General features: G+C 31.8%; 1 long non-coding RNA gene across 1 annotated transcript; it reads left to right on the top strand.

Moving 5' to 3' along the window:
• The first annotated feature begins 1,343 nt into the window (after nt 1-1,343).
• LOC136270153 (uncharacterized) lies at nt 1,344-4,155 on the top strand. The gene is made up of 3 exons (XR_010707885.1): nt 1,344-1,500; nt 1,595-1,726; nt 3,464-4,155. It is a non-coding gene; the product is annotated as an uncharacterized lncRNA (long non-coding RNA).
• The last annotated feature ends 9,482 nt before the right edge of the window (nt 4,156-13,637 follow it).

Here is a 13,637-nt window from a genome sequence, read left to right as displayed (position 1 = left end):
TAGCTATAAATTAGATGAACGTATATCTACTCGGTTTAAATTTATTAACTAAGAAAGCCTACTAGTGAGCCTAACGGTTTCCATTTAGGTATATTATATTTTTGTTCACTGAACACCAAGTTCCGTATTTCATTCTAAATACATGCATGCATGTAATTTACAAATTAGATATAATTGATTGTTACAAACTGAATGGTTTGTCAAAATTTTTTCAAGTAAACACATTCAATACATTGATTCAATATCCCCTGATACATAGGATATAAAAACACTCATATAGATGCTGTGGCGCAGGGGAAGTGTGGTGATGCCATACAATATTGAATTATGTTTTTTTATTGGCTTAAAGGTTGCTTAAAGGTGGCTTAAAGGTAGTTTAAAGGTAGCTTAAATGTGGCTTAAAGAAGTTTGGACATTAAGGACATATACGTTGTCCTTAAAGTTGGCTTAAAGGTGGCTTAAAGATAGTCTTTAAGCTGCATTTAAGCCATCTTTACGCCTTCTTTAAGCCACCTTTAAGCAACACATATAGCTTAAAGGTGGCTTAAAGATTGTCTTTAAGCTACCTTTAAACACCTTTAAGCTATCTTTAAAGAGGATTTAAAGATGGTCATTCATCCTGTGAAAAAAGAATATTCCGACGTTATTGGGAAATTTCGATTTTTAAGTTTTAGGGCAATACACCCTCTTGACGACGGGATGAGACGGATAAATATTAGCCCTGAGGGCGATACACCTCTAGCTTCCGGTTGCTTTCTTATATATTCCAAAATACGTGTATCAGGGCTGATACACTACTAAGTATAAGATAAAAGACGGGTCTGCTTCACACTTCATTGTGTACAGTGGACCCCAAAAAGGAAACCCCAAGTAAACCCAAAATAAACCCCGAGTGGACTCAAAGTTAACCCCAAGAGGACACACATTTTCAAAAAGCAGACCCAAAGTAAGCCCAAAGTAAACCCCGAAATAAACATAAAGGGCCGCTCATGTATATTATGCAATCAGATTTCATCCTTTATGAAAGTTTTAATTTTTAAAACGTATGAAAAATTGCATGTGGCATTCTTTTTTACTAAAACTGGTACAAAAAAGTGTCGTTAAAGGGCAGACACTCGGTGCAGGTATTCCTGTCTGATTACAGCATCCAGTTTTTCTTGCTTTTTATATGTTTTATATAATAGCATATCCTATATAACTTTCCATTTATTTCCTTCACTTTCAAATTTACTAATATTTTCAATCAATCTATTTTATCTTTACACATAGAGGCCACCTAGCTTACTTATGAAACACTGAAAACATTGAGACAAGTATCGATAAAAAAAAGTCATACATGTATATCTCATATGTTTATTTCAGTGTGTCCTGAAGGCTTTTTTGGTGTTGCTTGCAATGAAACCTGTGGAAATTGTCGTGTGGTAAAGACGTGTAACCATGTAAATGGAACGTGCTTAACTGGATGTGATACTGGATATTGGGGGAGTTTATGTAAAACACGTGAGTACTATATAACTAGCCACTTGTTTACGAAAACATGTGTGTATTAATAATTAAATGCGATAAATGTATCAACATTTTCTCATTAAACAAGCTTGCTCACACGGATTTTTTGGGTACGATTGTTCTGAGAGATGCCTCGACACATGCGCCGGATGTAATAATGTCACTGGTTTGTGTGACTCCGGATGTAAGCCTGGCTGGAAAGGTTACTTCTGTAATAAAGGTATTGTTCATAAAATTATTTTTTTTTTGTGCGAACCGTTTAAACTGGCAGCGAGAGTGAGCCTCCTTCTTAACAACGTTGCAGCTTTTTAACAGATTTGTTTTGAAAATAAGGGTTAAAATAAAGAAAAGACGTCATTCAACTGGAAGTTGACGTCCGAATGGTACTAAAAAAGATCCCAACACATGGCATGCTTAAACAAATAGTGATTCAAAATGTCTAGCATCTGTGATGAACAGTTGCTGAGAAATCCTTGACGATAATTTGCTTGAAAATTAACGCTCAAAATGAGGTCTACATTATACCGGAAGTTGACGTCTGTTTAGTACAGAAATGAATCCAGTACATACACACAGCATGCCTTAACAAAGACTGGGTTTAACTTTCAAGCACCTACAATGAATAGTTGCTGAGATAAATGCCACATAAATTGTTGTAACGGACAGACAGAGAGACGGACGGACACACACAATGATGAAATAAAATTTCCTTTGGAACAGGGGTATACATGTAACAATCTGTGGAAGGTTGCAAAAGTAGAGAGAGAGAGAGAGAGAGATGGAGAGAGAGAGATGAATTGAATAAGGGATGGATGGATGGATTGAAGGACGAACGGACGGACAAACAGATATTATTCTGCTTCTGCAAAGTCAAAGTCGAGACATAAGTCGTGGTATCTACTTAGGATTGTGACGCTTTCGTCTGAATTTGAACATCAACTTACAATAGAGTATGCATTTAAAGGGTAGGTCAATTTTATTAAACTTTTTTTTTTTGCATGTGACGAATTTTACATTCAAATATTTGAATCCGGTTTTATTATCAAGCGCTGATAAACGTATCTAGTTTAACTAAGTTATGAGATATTTTAAAATACATTTGCAATCTGATATTGTATCTTTCGTACAACAAAATGACTGCAAATAGAAAATACTTCGCGCAAGACCGTATTTGACAACAACTAAACGGTATTTTGGAGCAGAAGGTACGGTAAGTATATTTTTATTTTGAAATTATATAAGTCTTTGTATATTCTGACAGGAGACAAAAACATATGTTTATTTGAAGAAAAAAAAGGGTGCGTGTATAAACCATCTCTATAAGCATTGTAAAGCACTAAGAATATGTGTTGCTTAAAATATAACAATGTTAATTTATTATGTTTTGTACATTATTTTAAAATCGACTGATATAAATAAATATATCAATTACATTTTCCTATGTTTGTTCTTATATTATTTTATTCTAAATGTAACTAGTTCATTAAACAATTTATATTTAGAGATTAAAGTATGAAAAATACTCACTTAATACCACAGTAGATTGATCGTTTTTACTTTTCTTAACACTTTTTTACTAATATATGTATATTATTGATACGTATTAGAATCGATTATTAGCTATGAATCAAGCTTACACACTCTAACCATTTTTTTTCAACTTGACTACAATTTTAAAATTTGCAAACATGCATTCCAGGTGTTGAATGAATGATATGTATATGAACGGTGCTTTGAGAAATGAGCATCACAGGTGGACATACATGTATTTAAGATAATCTGTATGCGTTAACAATCAAAAGTATTTTTTATATATTGACACAAAGCTAGAATCCATCTAGAGCAAATAATATTACATGAAATACGTATTAATCGCTAAATTTGATACATTTATGCTTTTTAGGTATATATGACTGTATGTGTTAGTATTTAAACTCATGTATTCTATGTCTTACAGGTATTCGCTATTTTACAAAGAGGCTGCGTAAATGGAGCAGCCTGATGCAACCAATTTACAAATTGAAGCCAAGGAAGACTAAATACACCGAACACAAAACAACATATTTTCGATATTGTTTGTTCGTACATGTACTGTGTTGATACAGGGGCATATAAAAAAACCAAATAAATCACAGTCCTCTGAATACAAGGAAAATACCATACTATATGTATCCTTGTTTATGCAGATGTTCCGAGACTATTAATAAAATAGTTGTATAGTTGAAAGGAAGATAACTGTAAAATAACTATAACACTTATTATTCCCAATTATCAGCATAAATGTGAGTCAGTCAGTGTCGATTATTACGTTAATTTATATTAAAACAACACCGGCAGAAATATGTGAATATTGTTCCTTATTCCTTGGCGTCTCCTTTATGCAGCTAAATTTTGTTTGCGCATTCTCAATTAATACATGTGTATTCAAAGTGTGCTTAACGTATACTCAAATGTAAATTTCTCCTATCACTGCGGTGTTGTAATAAGTATTCGATGAAATACTATATTCGCTTACATTGTTTTTATTGGTTTTGTTTTGATTTGTTTTGTTTTGTGTTTTTTTGTTTGGTCTAGTTTGTTGTATTTAACTTTTTTCAATATTGTTTTATACGTTAAAGAATTTAAATACTGTATATGTATAATAAACACTTTCAAAAACGTTATATCAGGTTAATAAGTGTCTGTTGTAATTTGCAAATATGGTATACTATTTTAATCGGAATCGTACATTAAGCGGAAGAGGTAGTTATATAGTGCGACTCTCTACATATATGTCTTAGATTAAACCCTTGATACTATCCACTCAACGTTCTTGAATACGTATTGAAGTCATAATATTTGACATTTTACAAATCATAGCGGAATATATAATCTTCAATCCTAATATGAGATGAACATGAACAGATAAAACTAAAAACAATTTTGTCTCGTTGTATCTAGTAGAGTCAAGAGCATACAAGTATACAGTTAATTATTGTGTGCGCTATGTACATTCCACTGAAGATTAATATGCCGAACGACCTGCTCTATTTATGTTTATGATATTGGTGTTCAATTATTTGAAGCTACAAACCATAAGGCGACACCTTTTGGAACGGAAATTGGTTATCAAACATTACTAAGGTAATGATACATTGATAAAGTGTTTCTGAACATGTGAATGGTCTTGCCTAATAGAATACCGCAGTCAAATTTCTTTTTAAAAATATCACGAATAAATACTTGATAATGTGGTGTTCAGTGAAGAAAAGGTCAATCAACAATTTTTCGATTGGCAAAATTGTTTGATTGTTAACTCAAAAAAACCGCAATAAATACTGAATAGGATCCTATACCTCTGATATCTATAAAAAGAGAAAGTTCATTACAAATAGCTATAAGATATTACTGATCTGAGAGGACTTGTTCCTATGAAACGACCCCCTCGCGCTTACGTAAGTCAACGAAAGATATTAATATACGTTGTAGAACTTGGTTATCAAACGTTGTAAAAAAAATTAAGTTCAGGTTCAGGTATGAAACGAAAAGTATCATTAAATTTGAATCATTGATTTTTGTGTTATAAACTGTGTTGCAAAGTTTCTTAAATAAAAATGTCTTCAATAAGTATGTTGTAATCAATAAATTAAGCATCAAAATCTACTTCCTTCAAGTATTCTTTAAAAGACAACTAAGTTTGGATTTCTTGAATTCTAAATGTTTATGCTCTGTGTCATCACAAATACTATTAACATTGTTACACTTAAAAAATGCATTTATTTCTGCTAATATATTCACAGACATTTTGGGTTTTACATCTTAGCTAGATAAATAACATTGGAATGAAATGATAAATAAACACAAGAGGGCTGTATTATATGTAACGACTACCTAAATACATAGAGTATTGTTTACATAAGAACAAGCTTTAACAAAGACACAAATTAATGGGCGATAACGCTACCGTTAATATGTACATATAATAAGAAACAAGAAAAAGATAACAAGTTGTACCTGCAATTAAAAAGCAGGAAGTAAGTACTGCTAAAAACAGTTGTACCTCTTAAAGAGAAGGTATTTGGAATACATAAAGGAAATTAAACAATGAAAAATGAACGGAAATGGATACACTCTAAAAAAATAAAAGGACATTGTAAATAAATTGATCATCGTTTCAGATATTACAAATATATACTTAAATCAACCCATTTCCGTTTGTTCTAGATGTTTTTTTGCATTGTTATGAAAATAAATATGTTCCTTTCTTTACACTTTTTTTACTTCCTTGTGTTAGTGTGCTCCTCGTACAAATGAATTTAAATCCTCATTTAAGTCGATGTTAAATATAAATATTTTAGTGGTACTGTTACAAAATGGTACATTTTTTTTATTTTCTTTAATGTCTGTGTATCTTTTTCTGATAAACGTCCCTGTATTAGGTTGTTCCTTGTACAGCTTGATATATTTTTTTGATTTAACAACTAAAAAAAATAGGTGTTTCAAATTAGTTGTCTACATTGTATTATTAGGGTTATTACATGTTCTTTAATAAGGCTACACATTTTTGATTCTTAAAAAATATAATCAGTTTAACTAACGTTGTTTAAACAAAAACATAATTTCTTACTTAATCTTAAAATATTTTCTAATATTATGAAATGAGCATAAAAAGAAACAATTTTATGTGAAGGCAAGATAAATCTAGGAACATAATTACCTTAAGTTTTAGAATGTAATTCAAAAAGGTTTAACATATAAAATTATTTTGACGAACGGTTTAACAAAAAAAAAATACCGGATAATTATCTTTGTCCCAAGGTGGAATTCTTGCGACCGCAATATTACAATACAATATTACAGCTCCGTATGATTTTTATGCATTCAAACTAAACAGCAATATCTCTCAATTTACAAATTTCTAATTTCAATATTGTGACACAAAAAAGTAATGTACCTGAATCTGACAAAATTTGTTGATTGTTATACAGTGTTAATATTTAAATTTACTGATTTGTTTAAATAGTAAATGCACATCTCAATCGCTTCTTACATGTAAAAAAAACACTTGAAACACAAAAATGTGATTCTTTTCGATGATTCCATTAAGTTTTAAATTCTCATTCAAACCGTTTAAAGTTATTTGATTTCAATGACAGCGTTAGCACCCAAGAACACAAATGCATGTGCGATAATTTTTCTTTCAGGAAAAAAGGAGTGTGTCGTTATTATTATGTTATCTAAACAAGTATGAGGTAAGAAGAAGAAATTGTTAAAAAAAAAACCCCAAAAAAACCCCACCTTAATGCCCCCCTCCTATTGCACACTCATACACAGACAGAGACCAAAGAGCACACTGCTTGACATACATAAATGTTGAACATTTAACAATGAAAAATAAAACAATAGAAGTAAACAAAAAGCATTAAACTAAACAGTGTCAAAAACTGAGTGTGTGTATACATCTTCTACATAAAGATTTTCGATGATGTACAATTGTTGAGCAAAATAAAGATCTTCAAAAAGAAGGAGGAGTTACTAGTATTCAGACAAAAGATTTACCCTAGTTGAATACTTTGCACAGGAATGATTCAAATCAACTGATGTTTTTTCCCTTGAATTCTACTTAAAAATAACAAAAAAGGAGCAAGAACTCTGTGTATCTCTGATAAATATTTAATTTGTTTTATAAAATAAGAACTTCTTAATTTGAAATCTTGGGAGGAGGTATTAAGGTGAGTGTGTATCATTTATGAAATATTTGCAGAAATAAAACAAAAATACAATGATGTCACCACATTAAGTAAAATCCAATCGTATAAGTTTCTACAAAGTTATATCAACCGTTTTTAAATAAAAAAAAAGACCTAGCAAAAGCGTTAAGATTAACTTTCTGAAGTCTTCTTTCCAAATGAGTGCTCTATTGTGCACTTGCGTGAATGATTAACGAGGCCGGGTCTAATTTGTTTGGCCCTAGATTTTTGGATGAAACTTTTTACATGAATTTCTACTGATATAATTATTATTTTAAGATTAAAAAATAAGACATTTACCACACCGTTTGTTTAGGGGGTCATCTCAAAGTGTGTTAATCTTTAACATAGGACCCTATGGGATTTTGCTTGAAATGTATCAATTTTGCATATTTTTTTACATTTTTTCAAAACTTCTGCCCTAGGGATTTCTTTTTCTGTTCTACATATTAAAGTTATTCCTAAAAGGCATCTAATGGTCAAATAAAAAAAACCTTTTACCTTCTGGTTTGTTCCAGGGGTCTTATCAAAGTTGATTTTTGTATGCCCAATTTCCAAGATTCGTCAGATAATGGCTATTTTTTATTTGACAAAAGCGGAAAAAGTAATCTTAATAGTATTATTAAAACATTCAGACATATTTAAGTAATAAAAAATATATAACATCACATATTAAGGGTCATTGATATAAAATACATGGTTATTGTCTGAAATATATGAATTTAGCTATATTCAAGCGGGTTAAGAAAACGTGACAGAAGGCTAGGCTTGCTGAACCCTCTTCACGTTTTCGAACCGAGCCCAAATATAGCTTATACTTCGAGACATTTATGTTTATTCCACAATATAACATTATTTTTACGCATCAAACGAGATATTTTCAACAATCTTCGCTGAATATCTGCAGTTGAAACTATCACGCCATGGCGTCAACCAAGCAAAAAGATGACGTCACAATACAAATGAAACGCTGCGCGAAAGCGTGCGTACTCGTTCTGTACTCGGCCTCGTTAAAGGACGGAAGTGTACAGAAGCATTATTATTCCTCGATTGTTTGATCCAATTAATTTCTAAATTTAAAAAATAAGATATTTAAAATTTAGCATAACATAAAGACTTAATTGAGTAAATCTTAAATACAAAATAAAGTCCTCCGTTGCGACTACACCATCCTACCGTAAATAATCATTAGAGTCTTGTCTTAGCATTAAAACCCTTAGCCCATGGGGCATGATATCGATTAATTGGGATGAGTAACTATTCTTCATCATAATTATGTACTTGATTAATCGGAATAATACATAGTATCAGAGAAGAAGAGTGTCAATGAATTACTGCGTTCATTACATTGTAAGAGCCCCACTCAAACACTAGAACCCCTGACCAGGGAGCTATAGACTTCACGGTTTTGGAAGAGGCACTCTTCTTTATCAAAACCATGTACTTATAGATCAGTCGGTTAATACTCACGAGCAGAGAGGAGATGCATAATTTAAAAAAAATAATAATGTATTTTCACTATAAAATAATTAGAGTTTAACCCTAACACAAGAACCCCTGACTAAAAAATCACAATTTTGGAGTAGGCAATCTTCCTGGTCATTTTTAGTACTTAGATCGTGAGCTGAATACGAAAAAGCAGAGGATATTTAATGATATTTTCAATATATAATCATTAGATCCCGCAGTATCGCCGGAACCCAAGAGGACATTAATTTCACAATTTGGTAGGAAGCTCAATGATTTTTACAAGCATGCCAGCAGGTTGACAGCTTGATGTCCAGGTTAAAATACGCTTCTAATATAACATTAATTTTGTTGATTATAGTCCCACTCCTAGGGCCCCAAAGGTGGGAGGGAGCAGGGTCATGCATTTTTCAACGTTGTTTATTTTCCTTCACCCACAGATGATATATATGCTAAATTTGGTTGAAATGGGTTCCGGAGTTTCAGAGCGGAAGCTGGAATGCTCAAAAGTTTAAAAACGACGAAGGACGAGCGACGACGGACAAAACAGATTGCAGTAGAAAATTTAAAATTTAAAAAACAAATTCATTATAAGCTTTTTTTTGCGAAATTTGATTTAAGGCTATCTTTACACACATTTAAACAATATATAATAATATTGTGTAACTTAAGGTCAAGATCTAGTAAATGAAATGTACCTACGGCTTTATGAAATGCAAGATATGAATTGTTTTAATGATGCTTCATAACAAAATCTTTGTTCCATAGGGTGTATCGGGTGAATTTCTGGTAAGGTAAGCACAATGAAAACGTTTGTTATAAACAACCATTTTCTATTAAAAATGAAGGATGAAATCAACTGTAGGCATTCTAGATATATCTTATTAGCTAAATGTGGACAAACACAAAACTTTGTTTGTTATTTTTTTCACATTTCATTGAAAATGACAGTTTGAAACATGATCTTATTTTACCATAAATAAATATCTAATAGCATATTGTAGTTAAGACAGAAAACAGAACAACAGGGCCAAAGTTAACAGAAATGTATATCATTTTATTGCTGCACTTTTGTTGTCAACGTTAGTCCCATTATGCTGGGTAGCCATATGTTGTCCATTGGATTTTTTTTTATCTTTTTCCGGTAAAATACAATAATATATTCTTCTCAATACGTTTAACGAAAAATAAATACTAATAGGGATTTTCCTGAATCAAACGTCTGGACAGTCTGTCGCTCCTATATTGCTGATTTTAAGTTGCTTGTTCGACGTTACCCTTGTCATCGTTATGACATGACATCACATATGGTGATACTCCGCCACTAACGGACTTTGACGTCCGTATCCACACGATACGATCGGACTTGAGTACAAACCATCGGACTTTCGCCTGACCATTGAACTTCGGAGTCTTACATATATAGAGAACTAAAGGATATCAAACATAAGTGCAAATATTAACACATAAATATTGACATGAATGCCTAATTCTTTTTGAAATAATCTTTTTTTCTATTTCATGGGGGGTTTTTTTGTTGAAAAAAATGTTAATTTTAATTACTTTTCAGATAATTACTTATACGTTAAAATTCGATTATAGCTTTCGGACATCATCTCACTCGGTTTAAAATGCAGAACGTGTAAGGTGTTGCTCTTGTGCAGGAATTGTTTAGTTATTTCCAAAAAGTACAAGTTAAGATAATGTACGTTTGAGAAGTTTGACGACTCATTCATATTGCTTTAAGTTGGTCTATTATATACCGTAAATCTGGAAATTTTTACGTCGATTTATTTTTGCGAATTCGAGTCATAAAGCTATAGATTAATTTTTACGTTTTAAATTTTTGCGAATTGTCATCGGCGCTAAAAATAAAAAGCACTCAAATATTAAATGTCAATATACTGACATGCACAATGTTAGCTAACCTTCGGACATCGTATGTTACCGCCGCCTCTAATTTTCTCACGAATAGTATATATTTACCAACTATATATAGTATCATGCGAGAGTTGATGTCTGCTATTTATATCTTGTTCAAATTACCGATCCATACAATAACAGCAGCAAATGCAACAAACTACCTAAAATGGTATCTTGATACTGATTAATAGCGAGATAATTATCCCAATTAGCAGTTCACACCTTCACATGCGACGGTTTGTGTACACCACACAAGTATCGGAGGGTCACGTGTCAAACACAGGTGATGTTTTTCTTGTGTCAAGCGAGCAAGAATGAGAAGAAAATGGCGGCATTCAGCGAGAAATTAAAAATACTGTACACATTTTCGTAATCCGTGAATTTTTATGTCCCGCCGCCGGTACACTGTGAATGGGGGGAAAACAATAACGCTACATTCTGCGTAACACCGGTACATATCATATCTATGAATAAATCACGCATGCATGCAGTGTCATCAGTATACATGTACACTTTATAAAGATAGACATAAGGCTACCAGTCAACCGAAGATACCGATTTTGAGTGAAGTCCTTCTCCACACGCTGGTTATAGCTTGGGGGTAATTACCTGGATTTTTAAATGACCACTACTTACGGACACCTGTTCATATAATAATAAGAAGAGACCAGCCTTCGACAAAAATTTTATTACTTTTTTTGTTGTTGATTAATTTTTAGGATTTTTTTTTTTGCGAATGCAGAGCACGCGCAAATTAGCTAAAAATTTATCTACGGTAAAATTTCCAGATTTACGGTAATGATTTTTGAATTTGATGCTGCTTCCTTCTTATATAGAGTATTGGTTTCATTAAGGGGAACGCCACTGATTCAGTTTAACAAGTACCATTCATAAATAAAATTACATTGAATTTGCAGAAAGTGAAACCATTTTTGACATTCTATATTAATTCATTGGAAAAGTAATTCCGATACCTATATTTACACAATGTAATTTGACACCATTATAAAGATCAGGTCAATAGCCTGTTTAGTACAGTTTTTGGAGAGACTGTAAACATTCTAGATATCTTTCATGAGTCAGAAATGTACAAACCACCTATACAACTTCTAAAAAATTATTTGTATGAGGCATCATTATAAGAATTTATATCTCGAATTTCATAATTCTGTAGGCACCTTTTATTGTATTTACTCGATCTTCACCTCTATGGCCGTTGTCCAGGTATGATTTGTTGCCAGTCGCAAAATGAATTGGAAATTCTTTATTTCTGTAGTTTTCATTTCACAGAGAACATTTTCAAATTATTTGCATTAATCAAGAAAAAAAAATGTTTTAAGTCGAGAAAAGACTACAAACGCAGTGATGAATTAACATTATATATTATTTTTTTTTTGGACAATTTTTAAAAGAATATTCATCTTATTAAGTCATGAAGCAGGTCAGAATTCTGAACAAGTGAATGACATTGGAGGCGGAGATAACCAATGTTTTGTTTTGTTTTTTTTACACAGAAAGTGGTTGTATCTATGTGCTCTGTAGATAACTTACAAAAGCATGATATAAGCCTTCGTATCAACAAAAATCTTCATTTGTATTTATTACTGTAGAAATTAACCCTTCATATGTCTAACAACTCTGATGTGATGTTTATAGAAATTTATAAAAAAAAACTGAAAAATAATCTTATAGTGATCTTAGTCTCACAAAATTCTACACTGAATCCACAATAAAATTATTAAGTCGTATCCATGGTGAATAAATTGTCAATGAAAAAAATTGCATATGCATTATTTTTTTTTGGATTATTAATCCACCTTGGTTATCTCTAATATCTGAAAACCAATACTATGGGACAACAATGTCTTACTTAAAATGTATGTGTTCTTCTATTGGTTTGAACTACTTTTACTTTTCTCTGTACATTCCACTAGCCACAGTAGTCTGTGATGCACAAAGGGCACAACCAATGCTGACTTTCTTCAATCGTCTCCCGAACCTGAACTATCACAAAGTCATCAAAATGTGGGTTACTGCCTTCAGAACTTTGCAATAATCATGTTTCTTGATTTTCACAAAAATTTTCCACGACCTTTTGTTGCATATACTTTTGAGCTGAACAATTGGTAACTATGGACATATTTTGTTGTCAACTCTACGTCTAAATGTATAAACTATGTAAACATAAAACGGTGAAGTCGAACAAGTTATAATCTGGTTTGAACAAGTAAAGAGAATGAATAAAATAGGCGGTAATTAGTAGAATCAGGAATAGTTAAGGTGCACTGCTAGTATCTTGTTCACACTACATAATTATCATATTGTAGATGGACTGCAATATCCACACCATCTACGTATTCATTTGAAAATATTACTGTACACATTTTTAACCATACAAATCATAAGGTAGCTCTGTGTTTTATTTGTTTATTTATTGGTTTATTTATTTATTTGTTTATTTATTTATTTAAAAGTGTTAAATTAACATTCCCAAGAGAGATGATACATTAGCGTATTTATGTTCATATCACCGTGTGATTGGGGCTCTGGTGATAACTAATAATATTCAACCTGAAATACAGGACAGGAGACAATATAAAATTCACTTCTTTATTATTTGGAGTCCGTCGCAAAAGTGTGTAATCAATTATAAACACAATAAAAGATATAAAACAATGGTACACTGCATATTTAAAATGAATGTGCATAATGATGTCACAGAAAAGTTCATGTGTTAATTAAAACACCATTATATAATCACACAATTCATATCAGGTACAATAACATGTCTACTATATATCTTTATCATGAAAATAAATGAATAAAATCAAAATGAAATATTAATCTTAAAAGGGGAGAATTAGCTTAGAATAATTATGCTTGGCTATGAGAGGGGATTGAAAGCAACAGACAAAAAATAGAAAATCACATGTGATTGTTTACATCAACAATTTCCGGTCAACACCAGACAAGATCATGACTTCCGGTTACAAGGGGGGGGGTGCCTATCAA

This window comes from Magallana gigas, chromosome 1 (assembly GCF_963853765.1).
Source record: "Magallana gigas chromosome 1, xbMagGiga1.1, whole genome shotgun sequence".
In the NCBI taxonomy this organism is placed as follows: domain Eukaryota; kingdom Metazoa; phylum Mollusca; class Bivalvia; order Ostreida; family Ostreidae; genus Magallana; species Magallana gigas.
This window is presented reverse-complemented; position numbering and strand designations above follow the sequence as displayed.